Consider the following 21,230-nt stretch of genomic DNA (forward strand, 5'->3'; position numbering starts at 1 on the left):
TGATGCCATTCAGCCATCTCATCCTGCCCCCTTCTCCTCCTGCCCCCAATCCCTCCCAGCATCAGAGTCTTTTCCAATGAGTCAACTATATATAGACAGATGTGTATACACACACATGTATATATATATATGCATGTGTGTATAAGTATTCCTTTCTCCAACTGTATAAAGCAATATAAATAGTAATGTGTCACAAGACATCTTTTACACCGTCCTTAGTCATCAGAGAGGAAAAAAATGGATAAAATAGAAAGTTCTAGAAGTTCCTGTCACCATATCTATGCTATCTGACTTTAGTAATTTTGCCTTCTTTGTGCAACTCCAAATACGTTTGCCTAGCAACAAAAAGTGGGATAATACTTCCATCCTTTGAAAAGCAATGGGAGAGCTGGAATGAAACTATAAGCAATCAGCAAGAACATAACTGAGAGGCTGTATTCCAGAGGCGGAATTAGTTGAACTAAACTAATGTCTAAACATAGTCAAGGAGTTAACAATGTCATAGTATGTTAATTAGGGTTGGATTTTGGGTTTAATTCAGATAGAAATCCTCAACTGCTTATCCCTAGCATACCAAGACCGCCCAAACATCTTGGTCTGCAAAATTAGGCTGGGAATAGAGCCCAAACAGGATTTCTGAAAAGATTTTTAGGTCTTTCTTCTTTGACTAAGGCTTGAAATTCTGCAAGGATTGCAAGAATAGTATTCTTTTTCAAATGTTTTTGGCTAGAAGCTCGGAGTGAAATATCATGAGAAATGTTTATGTGTACTTACATAGTTACCTATAACACTGCTTATATTAAAACAAAATTTGAATGGATTTTTAAAGAAATTCTGCTCAAGACACAAGAATACAGAAGCAGACTTAGCTATTTGCTTCATTTTGATGACAGAAGATAATAAATGGATAAGCATTCAAATGAAAATTACAGTAAATCTAGAAACAAATAATATAGGAAATATAAGAAATTTGGTGGTCAATAAGAGTTTTAAAATGCATTTTAGCATTAAAAAATATCCTGAAAAATTCCTTAGTGCTTTGTACTAGTTGAATGGATGTTTTCTATTCATGTTTGCACCTACAAGAATGCTGTTGGGAAGGGAGGTTTTATATATCTAAATAAAATAATTCAAAATATATGCACATTAGTTACATAAACTCAATGAAAAGTAATGAAAAAGAGAAAAATATATTTTATGTATTTAATAACAATGTATTGAGTACTTGATGTTGAGGATGAAAGTGAAAGTCGCTCAGTTGTGTCTTACTCTTTGAGACCCCATGTACTATGCAGTTCATAGAATTCTCCAGACCAGAATACTGGAGGGGTAGCCTTTCCCTTCTCCAGGGTATTTTCCCAAACTGGGGATTGAACCTAGGTCTCCTGCATTGCAGGCAGATTCTTTACAGCTGAGACACAATTTTGAGGATACAGACAAAATAGACCCCATGGAGGTTCCAGTGTAATGGTCAAAGGGGGGAGGCAAATATTTATTAAGAAAATAAAGTTCACCTTTCTGTGTATCTATCTATATCATCACCATCTAATTGTGGACTACAATATGTTTTATGAAGGATAAAATCATAAAAATACAAATTATACAAGGATACAAATTATAAAAATATAATGAGTGGAGGACCAAAATTATAGAGAACGGTCAAGGGAGATTTCAGATTTATTAAGAAAACAGAAGGGTATGAAAAAGTTGCCATATGTGGGATGGGAAAAAGCGTTTCAGGGAGAGAAAACATCACATGTGGTACCTTGGCATAGGAAAAATATTTGGTGTATTTAGGAACATAAAAGAAAGCTGAGACTGAAACTTTGAGGAGGAGAGTATCAAGAGGTATAAAAGGAGACATAAGAAAGTCAGAGCATTTTCGGACTCCAAAGGATGATAAACATTCAGACTTTCTTCTAAGTATAATATGAAGACCTTGGAGGCGTTTTCATATTACCTCAGGATGGGGCAGAGGGAAGGAGTGAGTTTATCTAGCTTCCATGTTAAGATCACTCTTCTGCTGCTGCAGAGGATGGCATGGAGCAAGACACATGTACAAGTGGGGAAGCCAAGGAGGAAGTCATTACCATAGTAGAGATGTAGCCTAGGAGTGACCTGGAATAGGATGGTAGCAATGGAAATAAATAGGGATGGACAGACCCCAAATACAGCCTGGATGTAGACACTGAAAGGACTTGGTGATGGAGGGTGAGAAAAAAGAAAGAGTGGAGAAAGATTCAAAGTGTCTGACTTTAGTGGTAGGTAGATGGTCATGCTACTCACTGTCAAAGATGGCAAATATTAAGGGAAAAATTGTTGCTAAGTCGCTTCAGTCATGTCTGACTCTGTGCGACCCCATAGACAGCAGCCCACCAGGCTTCCCTGTCCCTGGGATTCTCCAGGCAAGAACACTGGAGTGGGTTGCCATTTCCTTCTCCAATGCATGAAAGTGAAAAGTGAAAGTGAAGTCACTCAGTCGTGTCCGACTCTAGTGACCCCATGGACTGCAGCCTACCAGGCTCCTCTGTCCATGGGATTTTCCAGGCAAAAGTACTGGAGTGGGGTGCCATTGCCTTCTCCAAAGGGAAAGATTAAGAGACAGCAAAAATTAAGGGATGGACTATATTAGAAGGAAATGAAGAACCTGAACATGCCATGTATGTGAGACTCATGATACCTCCAATTGGAGGTGGAAAGAATCTAGGCTGTTGGGTATGTGTATAATGTGCTCAGAGGAGAGGCCTGTTCCAGGGATTTAAACGAGGAATGTAGTAACCCCCATCATTGGATTCTCATTGCTATAGCATGCTACAGTTTATTGTCTTTAAGACGTTATTGAAGCCCGTCTACTCTCTTACTTTTACAGCTTTATAGTCTTTGCGAAATATGAAATTATTTGTTCCAGGATTCTAGTATGAGTTAACAGAGATGGCGATGGCACCCCACTCCAGTACTCTTGCCTGGAAAATCCCATGGATGGAGGAGCCTAGTAGGCTGCAGTCCATGGGGTCACTAGAGTCGGACACGACTGAGTGACTTTACTTTCACTTTTCATTTTCATGCATTGGAGAAGGAAATGGCAACCCACTCCAGTGTTCTTGCCTGGAGAACCCCAGGGACAGGGGAGCCTGGTGGGCTGCCGTCTATGGGGTCACACAGAGTCAGACACGACTGAAGCGACTAAGCAGCAGCGGCGGCAGCAGTATGAGTTAAAATGCAAACTGACAAGGAAAAAGTTAGGTGCTCAATTCTGCATGTGATCTCCTTTCAGTAAAGTTGTATCCCTCGTGAATTCATCTTTTTACCTCAATAACTCTTGGGGCTTCCCTGGTGCCTCAAATAGTAAAGAATCTACCTGCAGTGCAGGAGACTTGGGTTCAATCCCTGGGTCGGGAAGATCCCCTGGAGAAGGGTATGACTACTCACTCCTGTATTTTTGCTTGGAGAATCCCAAGGACAGAAACTGATGGGCTACAGTCCACAGAGTCACAAAGAGTTGGACAAGACTGAGCGACTAACACTTTCACTTTCACACATACTTCTTTATTACTTCCCTGGTGGCTCAGTCGGTAAGGAATCCACCTGCTATGCAGGAGACTTGAATGTATAACTGTTGAGAGTCCCTTGGATTGCAAAGAGATCAAACCAGTCAACCCTAAGGGAAATCAATCCTGAATATTCATTGGAAGGACTGATGCTGAAGCTCCAATACTTAAGCCACTTGATGCAAAGAGCTGACTCATTGGAAAAGACCCTGGTGCTGGGAAAGATTGAAGGCAAAAAGAGAATGGGATAACAGAGAATGAGATGGGTAGATAGCATCACCAACTCAATGGACATGAATTTGAAAAATCTCTGGGAGAAAGTTGAGAACAGAGGAGCCTGGTGTGCTGCAGTCCATGGAGTTGCAAATGGTCAGACATGACTTAGCAACTGAACAAAAACAATAACACTTACTAGATGACATTGCCACTTATCTATTTATGGTTCTGTGTACTCTAGTAGAACATTCATCAAGGACAAAATGGTCCTTAATAACCTTGTTATATCCAAGGCCTAATATCCAGAGCCCAGAGCACTTGAAACATGGTGTATGCTTAACAAATCTATCTGCTAATGTATATTAAGAGTTGAATTTGCTTGGAGAATTTTATAGACTCTATGAGCTCAGTTCTGGAGTACTGCTGAGATACTGCTGAGAATTCTATAAGAGGGTGAACTAAATGACAAAAATGACAAGTTTGATCTTCTGTTCAGTGTTAAGTTGGAATATCTAATTTGTTGGAGTATCTAATTTGTGCTTTGCTAAATAATGACACTTCTGGATACTTCCAAAAGTGACACTTACACCATGCTTGATACCAAAGAGAAAGCAGAAGGGAGGGAATGTTGTAAGAAAAAGAAGCCCAAGGTTCTTTTTCTCTCCCTTGACTTGACATATACACATGCCATTACCAGAAAAAATGGGGGCCACCTTCTCCCCACTTCTACACATATTTAGGTTGTTCTTTGGAGAACTTTTTCCCACCTCAATTCTGCCTTGGAAGTGAACTTTGAATTGATTTCATTTCTATGAACACACACCTCAGAGTCAGGGAGTGCATTTTATGATGTTCATTTTATGATGTCCTCATTCCCTACAGATGGACTTATCTAGGCATAAGTCTTGTTCCAGGTCTGTCTGATTCTTCTTCAAGAGAACTTACAGTGATCTCTAGAACCAACCTGGTCTCCAGTTGGCAACAAGATCAAGACTTCTGAAGTATCTGATTTCTTCATTTCAGTTTAGTTGCTCAGGCATATCTGACTCTTTGCAACCCCATGGACTGTGGCATGCCAGGCTTGTTTGTCCATCACCAAATCCTGGAGCTTGCTCAAACTCATGTCCATCGAGTCAGTGATGCCATCCAACCTTCTTATCCTCTGTTGTCCCCTACTCCTCCTGCCTTCAATGTTTCCCAGCACCAGGGTCTTCTCTAATGAGTCAGTTCTTCCTGTCAGGTGGCCAAAGTATTGGAGTTTCATCATCAGTCCTTCCAATGAGTATTCAAGACTGGTTTTCTTTAGGATTGACTGGTTTGATCTCTTTGCAGTCCAAGGGACTCTTCTCCAATACCATCGTTCAAAAGCATCAATCTTCAGTGCTCAGCTTTCTTTATAGTCCAACTCTCATATTCACACATGACTACTGGAGAAAACTATAGCTTTGACTAGATGGACCATTGTTGGTAAACTAATGTCTCTGCTTTATATGCTAAGTTTGTCATAGCCTTTCTTCTAAGGAGCAAGTGTCTTTTAAATTCATGGCTGCAGTCATCATCTGCAGTGATTTTGGAGCCCAAGAAAATAAAGTCTGTCACTGTTTACATTGTTTCCCCATCTATTTGCATGAAGTGATGGGACTGGATTCCATGATCTTAGTTTTTTGAATGTTGAGTTTTAAGCCAGCTTTTTTACTCTCCTCCTTCACTTTCATCAAGAGACTCTTTAGTTCCTCTTAGCTTTCTGCCATAAGGGTGGTGTCATCCGCATATCTGAGGTTATTGATATTTCTCCTTGCAATCCTGATTCCAGCTTGTGCTTCATCCAGCCCTGCATTTCTCATAATGTACTCTGCATATAGGTTAAATAGGCAAAGTGACAATACACAGCCTTAACGTACTCCTTTCCCAATTTGGAACCAGTCTGTTGTTCTATATCCAGTTCTAGCTGTTGCTTTTCCTAAACTATTCTGTATACCATAAAAAGTCCCAGAAGATAAGGAAGTTTTAGAACTGCTTTATAATTGAGAATGTGAACACAATTATATCTGGGGAAACCTGGTGCATTGAAATAAAAAATGAAACATGAGAGCAGCAGCTTGAGTTTAAGTCTGAAGAGTGGTTTCTTATTGTGTACTAAAAGGCACAAATTGTAAGAGCCTGGAATAAGGGTCACAAATTCAAGTACTGTCATAGGCCAAAAAGGTTAAGTGAATGAGTGAAGCAGGACTGATGTTAGACAATAGAGCAAGTATAGTAAACAGTCAATTGGACAGTGCATGCCCTCTATGACCCTACAACATACACAGTAACTAAAAACCAGCAAAACACGAGAGAGTGAGCCTTTACAGATGTACACTAGACCACATCACTGCTTTGCTTTACCCCTCCAATAGCATTCTACCAGAGTAGAATGCAAAGTTCTTCTATTGCTGGTGAGGCTCTTCTTGACCTGTTATCTCCCTGACCATACGTTTTACCTCCTGCTTCTGTTTCTAGCCATCCCATCCCCTGGGCCACCTCACTGGTCCTTGAACACAATTAGCATGTCCAAGTCTCAGGCCTTTTTGCATACTGCAACCTGTGCCTGAAATGAGCTTCCCTTAGCTGAGCAGGCTCTCGAGCAGCCTGTCAGGTCTCTACTCAAATGGCGCCCTGTTATAGTCGCCGTCCCTGAAAGTAGGAGAGCACTCCGCCTCCATCACTCTCTAGCCCTCTTCTTCTGCCTTATCTTTACAGTACTTTTCACAAGGAGACACTACTCTTTCTGAAAACACTTAAGTGAATATGCAGTATTACTTCAGTACAATTTATGTATATTTATTATCATTGTTATTTTTAACCAGCTTATTTTAGTTTAAACCTGCATAGACATTTCAAAAGTATGTGTATACTCAAGGAGTTAGACTTTGTAGGGTAAGTGGAACACACGATTTTCTTCTTTTCCTCAATTTCTCTTTCAATGTACTCTAATTGTTCTGCCTGTCTCAAATATAAACTCATGGGCTTTTAACTGCACATTTCATGTCACTTTTTAGATAACTCATAATCTTGCTCCAGATTACAAAATCAAATTCAGTCTCATTCTCTGCTCTCATTGAAAAATGCAGAAGCATTTTAACAGCCACTATGGAAGACAGTATGGAGATTCCTTAAAAAAAAAACTAGGAATAAAACTACCATATGACCGAACAATCCCACGACTGGGCATGTATCTCAGAAAACCATAATTGAAAAAGACACATGCACTCCAATGTTCACTGCAGCACTATTTACAATAGCTAGGACACGAAAGCAACCTAGATGTCCATTGACAGACGAATGGATAGAGAAGCTGTGGTACATATATACAATGGAATATTACTCAGCCATAAAAAGGAAATGCATCTGAGTCAGTTCTAATGAAGTGGATGAACCTAGAGCCTATTTTGCAAGAGTTAAGTCAGTCAGAAAGAGAAAAACAAAAGTCATATATTAATGCATATGTATAGAATCTACAAAGATAGTACTGATGAACCTATTTTAAAGGCAGCAATGGTGATGCAGACATAGAGAACAGACTTACGCACTGGGGAGGGGTGGGGGTGGGGAGGAAGGAGAGGGTGGGAAGAATGGAGAGAGTAGCACAGAAACATATACACTACCACATCTAAAACAGATAGACAGTGGGAAGTTGCCATATGACTTAAGGATCTCAAACTGGGGCTCTGTGACAAACTGTAGGGGTGGGATGGGGTCGGAGGTAGGAGAGAGGTTCAATAGGGAGGGACATACGTATACTTATGGCTGATTTTTGTTTGTGTATGGCAGAAACCAACACAATACTTTAAAGCAATTATCCTTCAATTAAAAACAATTTTTTTTTAAAGGCAGAAGCAGCAGTTTGGGCCTGACTCAGTTGACCAAATCACAAAGAGGAAGAGGGTCATGGCTGACTTCCTCACTCTTCTGTTTTACTATTGTTTACCTCTTCTCTCAGAGTGAGGTAAGAGTTGACAGAGGAGATATTTGAAGATGCCAGTGCATACTAGAGCAGGTGCTTTCTGGATGTGGGTGCTTTCTGGATACCCAAGTATTGACTATTTCATTTAGGGGGAAGTTTTATGGGTTCTTCATTCACCCTCCTCTTGAAGGTCTCCTGCTGGACTATTCTTTAGTTCTTACTGCATGGCTAAATCATCCATCAGCTTTGCTTTCTGAGACACAACTCCATTTCTCCTTAGATCCTTCTCAAACTGACTCAAGACTAGCTACCCTCTGTGAGTTTTCTTGACCCAAAGAAAAATGCCTTTATTTTTGCCCTTCACTACTACTCCCCCACCTTCTTTGGTGGTAGAGCATGTCTCCTTCTGAAGGCACAGCTCTTCTCCTTGCTGTGCTTGGCTAACCTCTTTCTTGGGATTTCTCCCTGTGCCTGCTCTCAAACTCCAGGAGACATATGTAAGGCATTTTGCATAGCTGTCAAGAAGTTCCTTCATTTGATCCCACCTACAACTACCTTAAAAAAACCCTTTTCTCTCAGTCTCCTGACTTCGTTTTATATACCCTCAACGTATAGTTGCTAAATCAGTTTCACGGCTTTTGACACATTCTACACAGATGTTCTAGCATCTGTGGGTCTTAGCTTTGGAACCATGTACAAAACTCTAAGAAAAAAGAAAATGCTATACTTGATATTCCACTACACATATATTCAATGTATAATTTATGTAATATATTTGAATCATGTTAAAAAGGTAGGCATTTTGTGGGAGTTGTAGCAAAAGACCTACAACTCAAAGAAATGCAAACTGGTCATTGATCCTTAAAAATATGCTATTAAATGAATAGAATTATGTAAAATATATTAATACATGTATGCATATTTAAATGATGTTTATATTTTTAAATACAGCATATAGATTAAATAGTTTTTTTAACATCAAGAAAGATCAATGGCAGGGTCTGTTAATATGCTTAAAATTTCATTATAGAGGGGGGCATTATTCTAAGGAAAAAGTGCAATGGAATCTACAAATCTTCTCAACAATTTGTCTATAATGACACAGAGTTTGGGAACAATATCAAAGATAATAAAGAAGATCTTTACATTTTTGCAATAAATAACCTTTTCTTCCACCCTCTCATCCTCTTTAAAGATAAACAGTTTTAGAGAGAATGGTGGTGAAGCATTATGTAAACAATAGAAAATGCTAAAGAACGATTTCTGTGTCTCATTATACATCATAAATTGCTGTTCTAGTATCCTGCTGCTGCTGCTGCTAAGTCGCTTCAGTCATGTCCGACTCTGTGCGACCCCATAGATGGCAGCCCACCAGGCTCCCCCGTCCCTGGGATTCTCCAGGCAAGAACACTGGAGTGGGTTGCCATTTCCTTCTCCAATGCATGACAGTGAAAAGTGACAGTGAAGTCGCTCAGTCGTGTCCGACTCTTAGCGACCCCATGCACTGCAGCCCACCAGGCTCCTCCACCCATGGGATTTTCCAGGCAAGAGTACTGGAGTGGGGTGCCATTGCCTTCTCCATCTAGTATCCTAGATGTGTTTAAACAGTTAACTACTGCCAACCATAGCAGCAGTGCCTCTGGAAAAGAAACACTGATTGTTGATAGACTATCAATCAGTATGGAGGCCCTGCCCAGACTGAGACACACACCTAGTGATGGAGCCCTTGGAGAATCTTGCCTTTTAGCAGTAAAACTGGAATTTGTCTAACTTGACAGTGGAGTTAAAACTTCCCCCCTCAAACAAAGTATAGGATAATAAAATCGCAAACACTGAAATGCACAAATAATATAAGCTGTAAGATAATACAGAAGTTTTGTTCTCCTTTGAAAGTCAATACTATATAAGAGAACAGAATTCTTCAGAAATTTCAGACTATTTGAATTTTATTCTGGCTTTCTTCTTTTGCAGCTTTATTCAGGCCTTGAGAATTTGGGTATACATTCTCCAGTTTCTCATCTTTAGAGTAACAGTTTATGTAGTTGCTAAAGTGAGGACAGGGACCAGCTCTGCTATCTGCAAATTGGGATTTTGTTTAAAATACTGAAATATTACAGAGGACTGAAGTCATCAGAGACCTGCTCAGTTGGAGCACAATTTAAAATCTCACAATATGAAAGTAATTCTAGAGGGAAGAAAAAACATGTGTATAATCACGTATCATATAGATTATTAATAATAGGTAAATAAAGCTTTTCCTATTTGATCTTGGGTGTTCCTTGTAAACTGAAAGGTAGAAAATTGCTGAAAAAAAATCAAAGCTTCACATTTAATTGAAATTACAAGATACTGTATAGTCAGAGAAACAGATTTCTGATAGCAAAGTGATTATCAAACATTGAGATGAATAATTTCTATGTAGTGTTACGTTTATGTTACTACGTTTATGTTACTTCTCTCAATAGCTCTAACCAAAGTACTGTATACTGCAAATCCATCCAGAGACACAGCATATGTTCATGAGAACCCAACGACAAACTTGGGAACTGCAGCTCAGAAGCTATAAGGAAAGAAGGCCACAATCTCAGGACTACAGAGTGAGGTCATTTCTGCTTCTATATGCTTTCTCTTTCTCTCTTTCTTTCTCTACCTCTCCACTCCCTGTAGATTCCCAGAAGAGTTCAACAGAATTAAACTTTGGATTTTTCTTCATTTTACACATAGGGATACAAGGAATTTGGTCACTTCAAATTTCAAATTTTTCATCAATCATACAAAGATGATAACATCTACCAACAGGTTTAATACTGATGTGAGGTTGAAAATAGATAGTGGTTAGGGAACCCTACCTCAGTTCTCTGTGGTGACCTAAAAGGGAAGTAAATTCAAAAAAGAGGGGACATATATGTAAGTGTGGCTGATTTACTTTGTTGTATAGTAGAACCTAACACAACATTGTAAAGCAATTACACTTCAATAAATTTTTTTTAAAAAGATAGTGGATGATAAACATTTAGCAGAGGTTCTAATGTAGAGTAAATATTCAACATTTGTTAACTGTTACTATTTTTCCTTTTCTGCCACTAATTTTGGCTATAACAGTTTATACAACCTTAGAGATTATATAACTTTAAGCTTAATTCTCCACATCTAACTAATTCAGTGTCTTAGATGCTTCATTATAAAATCCCAACAGAGGAATTTGATTGGCTTAGGCCACAAAGTCACAACCATGGTTATGAAATGTCTACCTTTCCATTGGTTTCCACCCACAATTGATCAGCTATGTCTAGGAGATAAAAGAGAAAATATGGAGTCCAGGGGTTTACTGTTCATACAGCAGGGGTTGTTGGTAGGTAAGCTGTTCCTTTAGGATGCACATGCAGGTTGAGGCAGAAATGGTAAAAGTCCCTGGTAAACTATGATCCCCCATTTAACTGATATAACACAGATGTACTCTCAGTTTTGGCATATCATCTATTAATTGTTTAGGTCTCTGATTTTGGATTTTCATAAGTTTCATGTTTCCACTATTGACCAAGTGTATCAGATGGTTTCCAGCTCTTCCTTTCCCTCTGATGACATGAGGCAGTGTATGTATTGAAATAACTTGTTGTCAATGTGACTGAGTTGGTCAGTATTGTTTGTCACAGCAGGTCCTCAGAATCAATCCAGAAGTGCCACAGTCCTGCTGTAATCAGGATTGATTATTATGAAAGCCAGCTGTGGCTCATCTATCTCATTGCAGATGGCCACAGCCTTTGATTCCATTGAGAAAAGTAATTTGTCACCAAAACCTCAAATGCTACCTTCATAGTATTTTACTTTCAAAGACATAGGGAGGATAAATGACCACATGGAACGGAATGTGGATTTGTCAAACCTGTTACTGAGTCTTTTCTATGTTGCAAGTGCTGAAATGGTGGCTGTGGTTCCCAGTTCTAAAGTCCCTTTGTATAAACAAATTTCAGTAAGTTCAACTAGACATAGGGTTCACAGTTTTAGAAATCCATGTAATTCCCTATGGGAAGACAAATGTATCACTCCAGTCATAATAATATAATAATATATGGAGTTTTTAACAAACGGTTTTATTGTTGTACTTATTACTTCCCAATTTTGATAAGCATTTAAGTTTCCATACAAAATTACTTTATTCATTTCTGTAATAAAAAAAGAAATAGATGAAACAGAAGTTTGATTTAAAAGTCTCTGTTTTGCTCCAGATAAGCTGGTTAAAAGACATTTGTTGAAGATACTAAGGACCAATTTTCAAAAGCTCGCTGCTAATTTGAACCCTATCAAAGGAACACACATATGTACCCCCATTTTTCAGTATAAATTAGGAAATATGAATAATTGAAGTGCTTTTGTGCTCTAAATTTTCATTAAACATAACTCAAATGCTAGTCTCGGACTTCAATCTTGTGTCAGGTTTACTTTAGCAAAATAAATTAGAGAAATAATGGACCAAGTAAAGTGTTTTATCAGGAAATCCACACAAACTGAATAAAAAATATATTTTTTGGAAAGATAGTGGATTTCCTGGATTCTTCTAAATGGATTTTTAAAATTATTTTTAAGGATATATTATTTTGGTCATTCAAAGATTGATTTTTTGCTACCTAAATGAAATCAGACTGCTATCTAGAGTAATAAATTTCACAAAGAACGAAAAGACATGTTTCCAGGAAAGAATTCAGGAAATCTTGCTTAACAAATTGCTGCTAAATCTTGAAAAAGTAAATGTAAAAGAAAATAAATGGCAGTAGATGTTTCTGAAACAAGCCAAGTACAGTTTTAGCCTGTCATTTGATAATTTACAAAGCATATGTAATTCACAAGTCATAATGCTAGGTAAAGTATATATGTTATTGTACTCATTCTACATTTTTATTTAAAACTGCAGATTATCAGCTTGGATTTTATGGATAAGCTGAAATATAAGGATTTAAGAAAGCTTAAGGAATTTATATAGTTAGACATCCTTGGATTCTGAACCTCTCTAACCATATCTAGTCATCAGATACCTAGAGATTTACTTTATTGTTTTGTCCTTTACATACAAATAAAGAAGTGATGATGTTTATCAGAAATTATGGTGGAAAGAAGAGCCCAAAGATCAATAGGTTAATATTTATAAACCACAATTCAAGTGATAAAATGTCTGCAGATGCATAAAATAAACATTATGCTAATGATAGACTATTGATTATAAAAAAAATTATCTTTCTCCAGGGCAACATCTTGCATTTGTTTTGTAGGTTGTAAGTATGTTAGTCTCAGGTAGATTTTAAGTAACAGTAATAATTATTGTTTAGTAACTCCAACACTGATGTGAAGAGCAAAGATCTCAATATGCTATCTATAGGGATTTTTATTTTTTTGATTACCAAAGTTTTATAACTAAGACATGGAAAAATTAAAATCTTTTATAATGCTCTGTCAGATAAAGCAAAGCATATACTAAGCAATATATTCTTTTGCTTTTTCACCTAGAAATCTTATAAATAAAAAATCCCTATGAAAGTAATTTGTATTTTACTTAATATTTTCAACTGTTCAAAAATATCCTATTTTCTATGTTTGTAATTTATTTACTGCTTATGATACCCAAATGAAACGTGCATATATAGGAAGGTCAGAGAGAAATTACTATTCTCCATTCTGTGCTGTGGTTAGTCGTTCAGTCTTGTCTGACTGTGTGACTCTATGAACTGTAGCCCACTAGGCTCCTCTGTCCATGGGGATTCTCTAGGCAAGAATGCTGGAGTGGGTTGCCGTGTCCTCCTCCAGAGGATCTTCCCAACCCAGGGGTCAAACCAAGATCTCTTGCATTACAAGTGGATTCTTTACCAGCTGAGCCTCCAGGGAAGCCCAAGAATACTGGAGTGGGTAGCCTATCCCTTTTCAAGGTGACCTTTCCCACCCGGGAATCAAACTGGGGTCTCGTGTATTGCAGACGGATTTTTTTTTTTTTTTTTTACTTTACAATATTGTATTGGTTTTGCCATACATCAACATGCATCCACTACGGGTGTACACGTGTTCCCCATCCTGAACCCCCCTCCCACCTCCCTCCCCATACCATCCCTCTGGGTCATCCCAGTGCACCAGCCCCAAGCTTCCTGTATCCTGCATCAAACCTGGACTGGTGATTCGTTTCTTATATGATATTATACATGTTTTAATGCCATTCTCCCAAATTATCCACCCCCTCCCTCTCCCACAGAGTCCAAAAGACTGTTCTATACATCTGTGTCTCTTTTGCTGTCTCGCATACAGGGTTGTCATTACCATCTTTCTAAATTCCATATATATGTGTTAGTATACTGTATTGGTGTTTTTCTTTCTGGCTTACTTCACTCTGTATAATAGGCTCCAGTTTCATCCACCTCATTAGAACTGATTCAAATGTATTCTTTTTAATGGCTGAGTGATTCTCCATTGTGTATATATACCACAGCTTTCTTATCCATTCATCTGCTGATGGACATCTAGGTTGCTTCCATGTCCTGGCTATTACAAACAGTGCTGCGATGAACATGAAAAGATGCTCAACATCACTCAATATCAGAGAAATGCAAATCAAAACCACAGTGAGGTACCATTTCAGGCCAGTCAGAATGGCTGCGATTCAAAAGTCTACAAGCAATAAATGCTGGAGAGGGTATGGAGAAAAGGGAACCCTCTTACACTGTTGGTGGGAATGCAAACTAGTACAGCCACTGTGGAGAACACTGTGGAGATTCCTTAAAAAACTGGAAATAGAACTGCCATACGACCCATCAATCAATCCCACTGCTGGGCATACACACTGAGGAAACCAGAACTGAAAGAGACACGTGTACCACAATGCATACAGATTCTTTACCAGCTGAGCTACCAGGGAAGCCCATTCCCCATTCTAATTGATGATATTAACATTCTTCTAGTCCTTCAGATCCATAACTTCAATCTAACCTCCATTTTTTTCTTCTTGCTCACTACCTTGAATTACTTGTATGTCCTACAGTGATGAATTACTTGATGGTCCTACATCAAAATATCTCCTGTATGCCCCTCTCTCTCTCTCTTTTTTTTTTATTCCTAAAGCAGTCTAGTTTAGATCTCATTTCTTTTCATTTGTGTCACTGTCATAAACTTCAGATTGGCCTGGCCATCACTGGCTCTGCCCTTCTTAGTCCATTCTTCATGTTAAAGATCCACTTTTCGATTATCTCTGCTCAAAACCTTCCATAATTCCTTATTGCACCTACAATACAAATTCCTTTTTTAGTCCTAAGTACTGGTTAAATACACGAACTCTGGAATTGGATTGAACTGAGTTTTAATCCTAGTTCGAAATCTTGCTCTTTGTGCTGCTGCTGCTGCTTCAGTCGTGTCCAACTCTGTGCGACCCCAGAGACGGCAGCCCACGAGGCTCCCCTATCCCTGGGATTCTCCAGGCAAGAACACTGGAGTGGGTTGCCATTTCCTTCTCCAATGCATGAAAGTGAAAAGTGAAAGTGAAGTTGCTCAGTCATGTCTGACTCTTTGTGACCCCATGGACTGCAGCCCACCAGGCTCCTCCATCCATGGGATTTTCCAGGCGAGAGTACTGGAGTGGGGTGCCATTGCCTTCTCTGTTGCTCTTTGTGTAATCTAGCAAATGTTATTCAAGATCTTAGAACTCAGCACAGGATTTGCATGAAGTATAAATGACACAGATGATTGATTGATTAGACAAATATTTATAAATGTCCATTGTGTGCCAGGCATTGTCCTAAGACTGGTAATATACCAGTGAACAAGAGTTTCAAGGGAAGTGGAATATAAATAGTCTGTGCGTGTATGCCAAGTCTCTTCAATCATGTCTGACTCTTTGCAACCCTGTGGATTATACCCTACCAGACTCCTCCAGGAAATTCTCAAGCAAGAATTCTGGAGTGGATTGCCTTGCCCTCTTCCATGAAATCTTCCTGACCCAGGGATCAAATCCACGTCTCATGACTCCTGCATTGACAGGTGTGTTCTTTACCACTAGTGACATCTGGGAAGCCACACACAAACATTGTTAAAATGAACTTTTTATTTTAGTTTTAGATTTATAGAATAAATGTAAGGATAGTACAGAGAGCTTCCTCACACCGTTTTCTCTATTTTTAACATCAATTAGTAATATAAAATTATTTACCAAATTCATAATTTATTCAGAGTTGCTTATTTTTTACCTAATGCTTCAAGATACCATCTAAAATACCACATTACGTGTCTCTTAGGCATCTCTTGGTTGTGACAATTTTTCAGATATTCCTTGATTTTGATGAATTTCACAGTTATCTTTATGTTGGATAGAGAGAAGAATTATGAAGAGAAATAGGCTAGATAAATGATTAAAGAATAAAGGGGGCTGTTACTTCAGATAGCACATCTAGGCAAGTCAACTTGTGAGGAGGTGACAGTTGAACTGAAATTCGAATGTATCAAGCGTTCAAGTGACAGAACTATCTATGGAAACAAATTTCTAGCCCAGGAAATGCCATTGTAGATACTCTGAAGTGGGACCTTGGGTACCTATATGTGTAACACATCCTGTATTAAACAAAGGAAAGAATAGAAGGAGAAAAAACAAGCAGAAAATGGGTTGAGAGTAGAAGAAATCTTCTTCAAGATTCCCAAAGCACAACACTGGTTTTAGGATGTGTTCTACCATCAAATACATCCTAGAACCATCATCTGTCCCCTTTCACAATTCCTTGACTGTAGTGGGTGCTCAGTAAATGCTAGTTGAAACAAATTCCTCATTTTATAGATGAGGACGCAGACACTAGCTAAGTGGTATGTTCACTTGGAAGAGCTTGAACTAGAAAAGAGCATTGATGATGCCTGGCCTGTGCTCTGCACTCACAGTTGTTTGATGAGATGGCAAAGTGCTATCTGTGCTTCAAACTACTTTGAAGATTCCTTTAGCAGAAACTTAACTGGACCTGTGGGCCTTAAGGATTTCTTCATAAGTGACATAAAAAATAAAGATTATATTCAGCTATGAGAAAGCTAAGACTATGTATGAATATATAGTTCAACCTGGAAAAGTAAGCCAATTATTTTCCTAAATTTCAATACACCATGTAAAAAGGAGGCACTCTAAGTACATCTGGTGATGACCTGACTTCACAACAATTGAGGATGTTCCCCAGATTTCTGACCGAACATTCTTGAAACTCAACCAGTCTTTGAGTGAGTACCTGTATTTAGTACCCTTCTAATACTAGATGCTTTCTTCTAAATCACTTTTACTACTAAAATCAATTATTTAGATGATGATGGAGATTTTTTTTTAACCTGCTTCAGATAAGGTTGACAGTAAAAGCCCATAGCCTTATCAATAACTTCCTTAACAAAGTTCCTTGCTGAGCATGGCCTGTCACAATGAACACAGCTAATCATAGGGGTTTTGACTTATCACCTACAAAGTGCTTTTGGACTGACTTTCTAATTTGCTCCTTACAATAGCTCTGAGGCAGTCTTTTCTACTATCTTTAGCTTTGGAGATGATAAAACTGGGACCAACTGAGTTTTCAACAGGTAACTTTATAAGTGGTTTACACAGGACTTGAACTTAGATATTCTGATGTCAAATTTCACCCTCTTTGAATGTTAAAAAATACTAATATGATGAAACAACACATATTGCCACCTGGAAAAGGGAATACATGTTTAAGATCATATCAGATCAGATCAGTCACTCAGTCGTGTCTGACTCTTTGTGACCCCATGAATCGCAGCACGCCAGGCCTCCCTGTCCATCACCAACTCCCGGAGTTCACTGAGATTCACGTCCATCGAGTCAGTGATGCCATCCGGCCATCTCATCCTCTGTCATCCCCTTCTCCTCCTACCCCCAGTCCCTCCCAGCATCAGAGTCTTTTCCAATGAGTCAACTCTTTGCATGAGGTGGCCAAAGTACTGGAGTTTCAGCTTTAGCATCATTCCTTCCAAAGAAATCCCAGGGCTGATCTCCTTCAGAATGGACTGGTTGGATCTCCTTGCAGTCCAAGGGACTCTCAAGAGTCTTTTCCAACACCACAGTTCAAAAGCGTCAATTCTTCGGCGCTCAGCCTTCTTCACAGTCCAACTCTCACATCCATACATGACCACAGGAAAAACCATAGCCTTGACTAGACGAATCAACAAAAAACCAGGTGTACACACACACACACACACACACACACACACACACACACGCACACACATACTGTGAATTAAGCCTGATCATGATGAGGTTAGAAAGGAGAGTTCCTATGTTCTTCACTGCCCCCAGTGCTGTCAAGAGCTTGAGGGAAAAACGTCTACAGGGCCATTACAACCATTGTTCTTGTTTTCTGAAAGTAAACCATGGTGGTTTATGTATAAGAGTTCTGAGACAGCCCAAATGCATTCCTCATTGGTGGAGTGAAAGTCGCTCAGTTCTGTCTGATTCTTTGTGACCCCATGGACTATACAGTTCATGGAATTCTCCAGGCCAGAGCACTGGAGTGGGTTCAGTCCAGTCCAGTTCAGTCATTCAGATGTGTCAGACTCTTTGCAACCCCATGGACTGCAACATGCCAGGCTTCCCTGTTCAACACCGGCTCCTGGAGGTTACTCAAACTCATGTCTTTGGAGTTGGTGATGCCATCCAATCAACTCATCCTCTGTCGTCCCCTTCTTTTCTCACCTTCAATCTTTCCCAGCATCAGGGTCTTTTCCAATGAGTCAGCTCTTCACATCAGGTGGCCAAAGTATTGGAGCTTCAGCTTCAACATTAGTCCTTCCAATGAATACCCAGGACTGATCTCCTTTAGGATGGACTGATTGGATCTCCTTGCAGTCCAAGGGACTCTCAAGAGTCTTCTCCAACACCAAAGTTCAAAAGCATCAATTCTTCGGTGCTCAGCTTTCTTTAGAGCCCAACTCTCACATCCATATATGACTACTGGATAAACCATAGCTTTGACTAGATGCATCTTTGTTGGCAAAGTAGTGTCTCTGTTTTTTAATATGCTGTCTAGGTTGGTCATAGCTTTTCTTCCAAGGAACAAACATTTTTTAATTTCATGGCTACATTAACCATCTACAGTTTTGGAGCCCCCCAAAATAAAGTCTTTCCCTGTTTCCATTGTTTCCCATCTATTTGCCATGAAGTGATGGGACCAGATGGCATGATCTTATTTTTTTTAATGTTGAGTTTTAAGTCAACTTTTTTACTCTCCTCTTTCACTTTCATCAAGAGGCTCTTTAGTTCTTCTTTATTTTCTGCCATAAGTGTGGTTCATCTGAATAGCTGAGGTTAGTGATATTTCTCCTGGCAGTCTTGATTCCAGGTTGTGCTTCATCCAGCCCAGCATTTCTCATGATGTGCTTTGCATATGAGTTAAGCAAGCAGGGTGACAATATACAGCCTTAATATACTCCTTCCCTGATTTGGAACCAGTCTAGTATTCCATGTTCAGTTCTAACTGTTGCGTCTGAGGCAGGTCAGGTGATCTGGTATTCCCATCTCTTGAAGAGTTTTCCACAGTTTGTAGAGATCCAAACAGTCAAAGGCTTCGGTATAGTCAATAAGGTATAAGTAGATGTTTTTCTTGAACTGTCTTGCTTTTTCAATGATCTAGAGGATGTTGACAATTTGTTCTCTGATTACTCTGACTTTTCTAAATCCAACTTGAACATCTGGAAGGTCAGGGTTCGTGTACTGTTGAACCTGGCTTGGAGAATTTTGAGCATTACTTTCTTAGCATGTGAGATGAGTGCAATTGTGTGGTAGTTTGAACATTCTTTGGCATTGCCTTTCTCTGGGACTGGAATGAAAACTGACCTTTTCCCATCCTGTGGCCACTGCTGAGCTTTCCAAATTTGCTGGGATATTGAGTGAAGCACTTTCACAGCATCATCTTTCAGGATTTGAAATAGCTCAACTGGAATTCCATCACCTCCAGTAGCTTTGTTCATAGTGATACTTCCTAAGGCCCACTTGACTTTGCATTCCAGGATGTCTGCCTCTAGGTGAATGATCACAGCATTGTATTATCTGGGTCATGAAGATCTTTTTACTATAATTCTTCTGTGTATTCTTTCCACCTCTTCTTCCAATCTTCTGCTTCTGTTAGGTCCCTACCATTTCTGTCCTTTATTGTGCTCATCTTTGCATGAAATGTTCCCTTGTTATCTCTAATTTTCTTAAAGAGATTTCTAGTCTTTCCCATTCTATTATTTTTCCTCTATTTCTTTGCATTGATTCTGAGGAAGTCTTTCTTATGTCTTCTTGCTATTCTTCTGGAGTGAGTAGCCATTCCCTTCTCCAGGAGATCTTCCCAACCCTATAATCAAACCCAGGTCTCCCACACTGTAAGCAAATTTTTTTACCAGCTTAGCTACCGATGTAGCCCTCAGAGGAAGAGGGATGTGGTCAAATATAGTTGGAATATAAAGAAAACTGAGTGCTGAAGAATTGATACTTTTGAACTTTGGTGTTGGAGAAGACTCTTGAGAGTCCCTTGGACTGCAAGGAGATCTAACCAGTCCATCCTAAAGGAGATCTGTACTGAATGTTCATTGGAAGGACTGATGTTGAAGCTGAAGCTCCAGTACTTTGGCCACCTGATATGAAGAGCTGACTCATTGGAAAAGACCCTGAAGCTGGCAAAAATTGAAGGCGAGAAGAGAAGGGGATGACAGAGGATGAGATGGTTGGATGGCATCACTGACTCAATGGACATGAGTTTGAGTAAACTCTGGGAATTGGTGATGGACAGGGAGACCTGGCATGTTGCAGTCCATGAGGTCGCAAAGGTCGGACACAACTCAGTGACTGAATTGAACTGAACTGTGGTCAAATAACAAACAAGATAAAGTTTGGCTTTAAATATATAATCTGACTCCCTATATTCCTCATTCCTGCCTTTTTATCATATCTAGAACTCAGAGCCTCAAGGTCCTTGGTTTTTTTCCCAAATGACTGATCTGTGTGAGAAATAGATTTAAGGGACTAGATCTCATAGACAGAGTGCCTGATGAACTATGGACAGAGGTTCATGACATTGTACAGGAGACAGGAATCAAGACTATCCCCAAGAAAGAGAAATGCAAAAAAGCAAATAGCTGTCTGAAGAAGCCTTACCAATAGCTGAGAAAAGAAGAGAAGTGAAAAGCAAAGGAGAAAAAGAACGATATACCCATTTGAATGCAGAGTTCCAAAGAAGAGCAAGGAGAGAGAAGAAAGCCTTCCTCAGTGAACAATGCAAAGAAATAGAGGAAAACAATACAATGGGAAAGACTAGAGATCTCTTCAAGAAAATTAGAGATACCAAGGGAACACTTAATGCAATGATGGGCTCAATAAAGGGCAGAAAATATATGGACCTGACAGAAGCAGAAGATATTAGGAAGAGATGGCAAGAATATACAGAAGAACTGTACAAAAAAGATCTTCATGATCAGTTTATCACAGTGGTGTGATCACTCACCTAGAGGCAGACATCCTGGAGTGAGAAGTCAAGTGG

Source organism: Bos indicus, chromosome 3 (genome assembly GCF_029378745.1).
Source record: "Bos indicus isolate NIAB-ARS_2022 breed Sahiwal x Tharparkar chromosome 3, NIAB-ARS_B.indTharparkar_mat_pri_1.0, whole genome shotgun sequence".
In the NCBI taxonomy this organism is placed as follows: Eukaryota; Metazoa; Chordata; class Mammalia; order Artiodactyla; family Bovidae; genus Bos; species Bos indicus.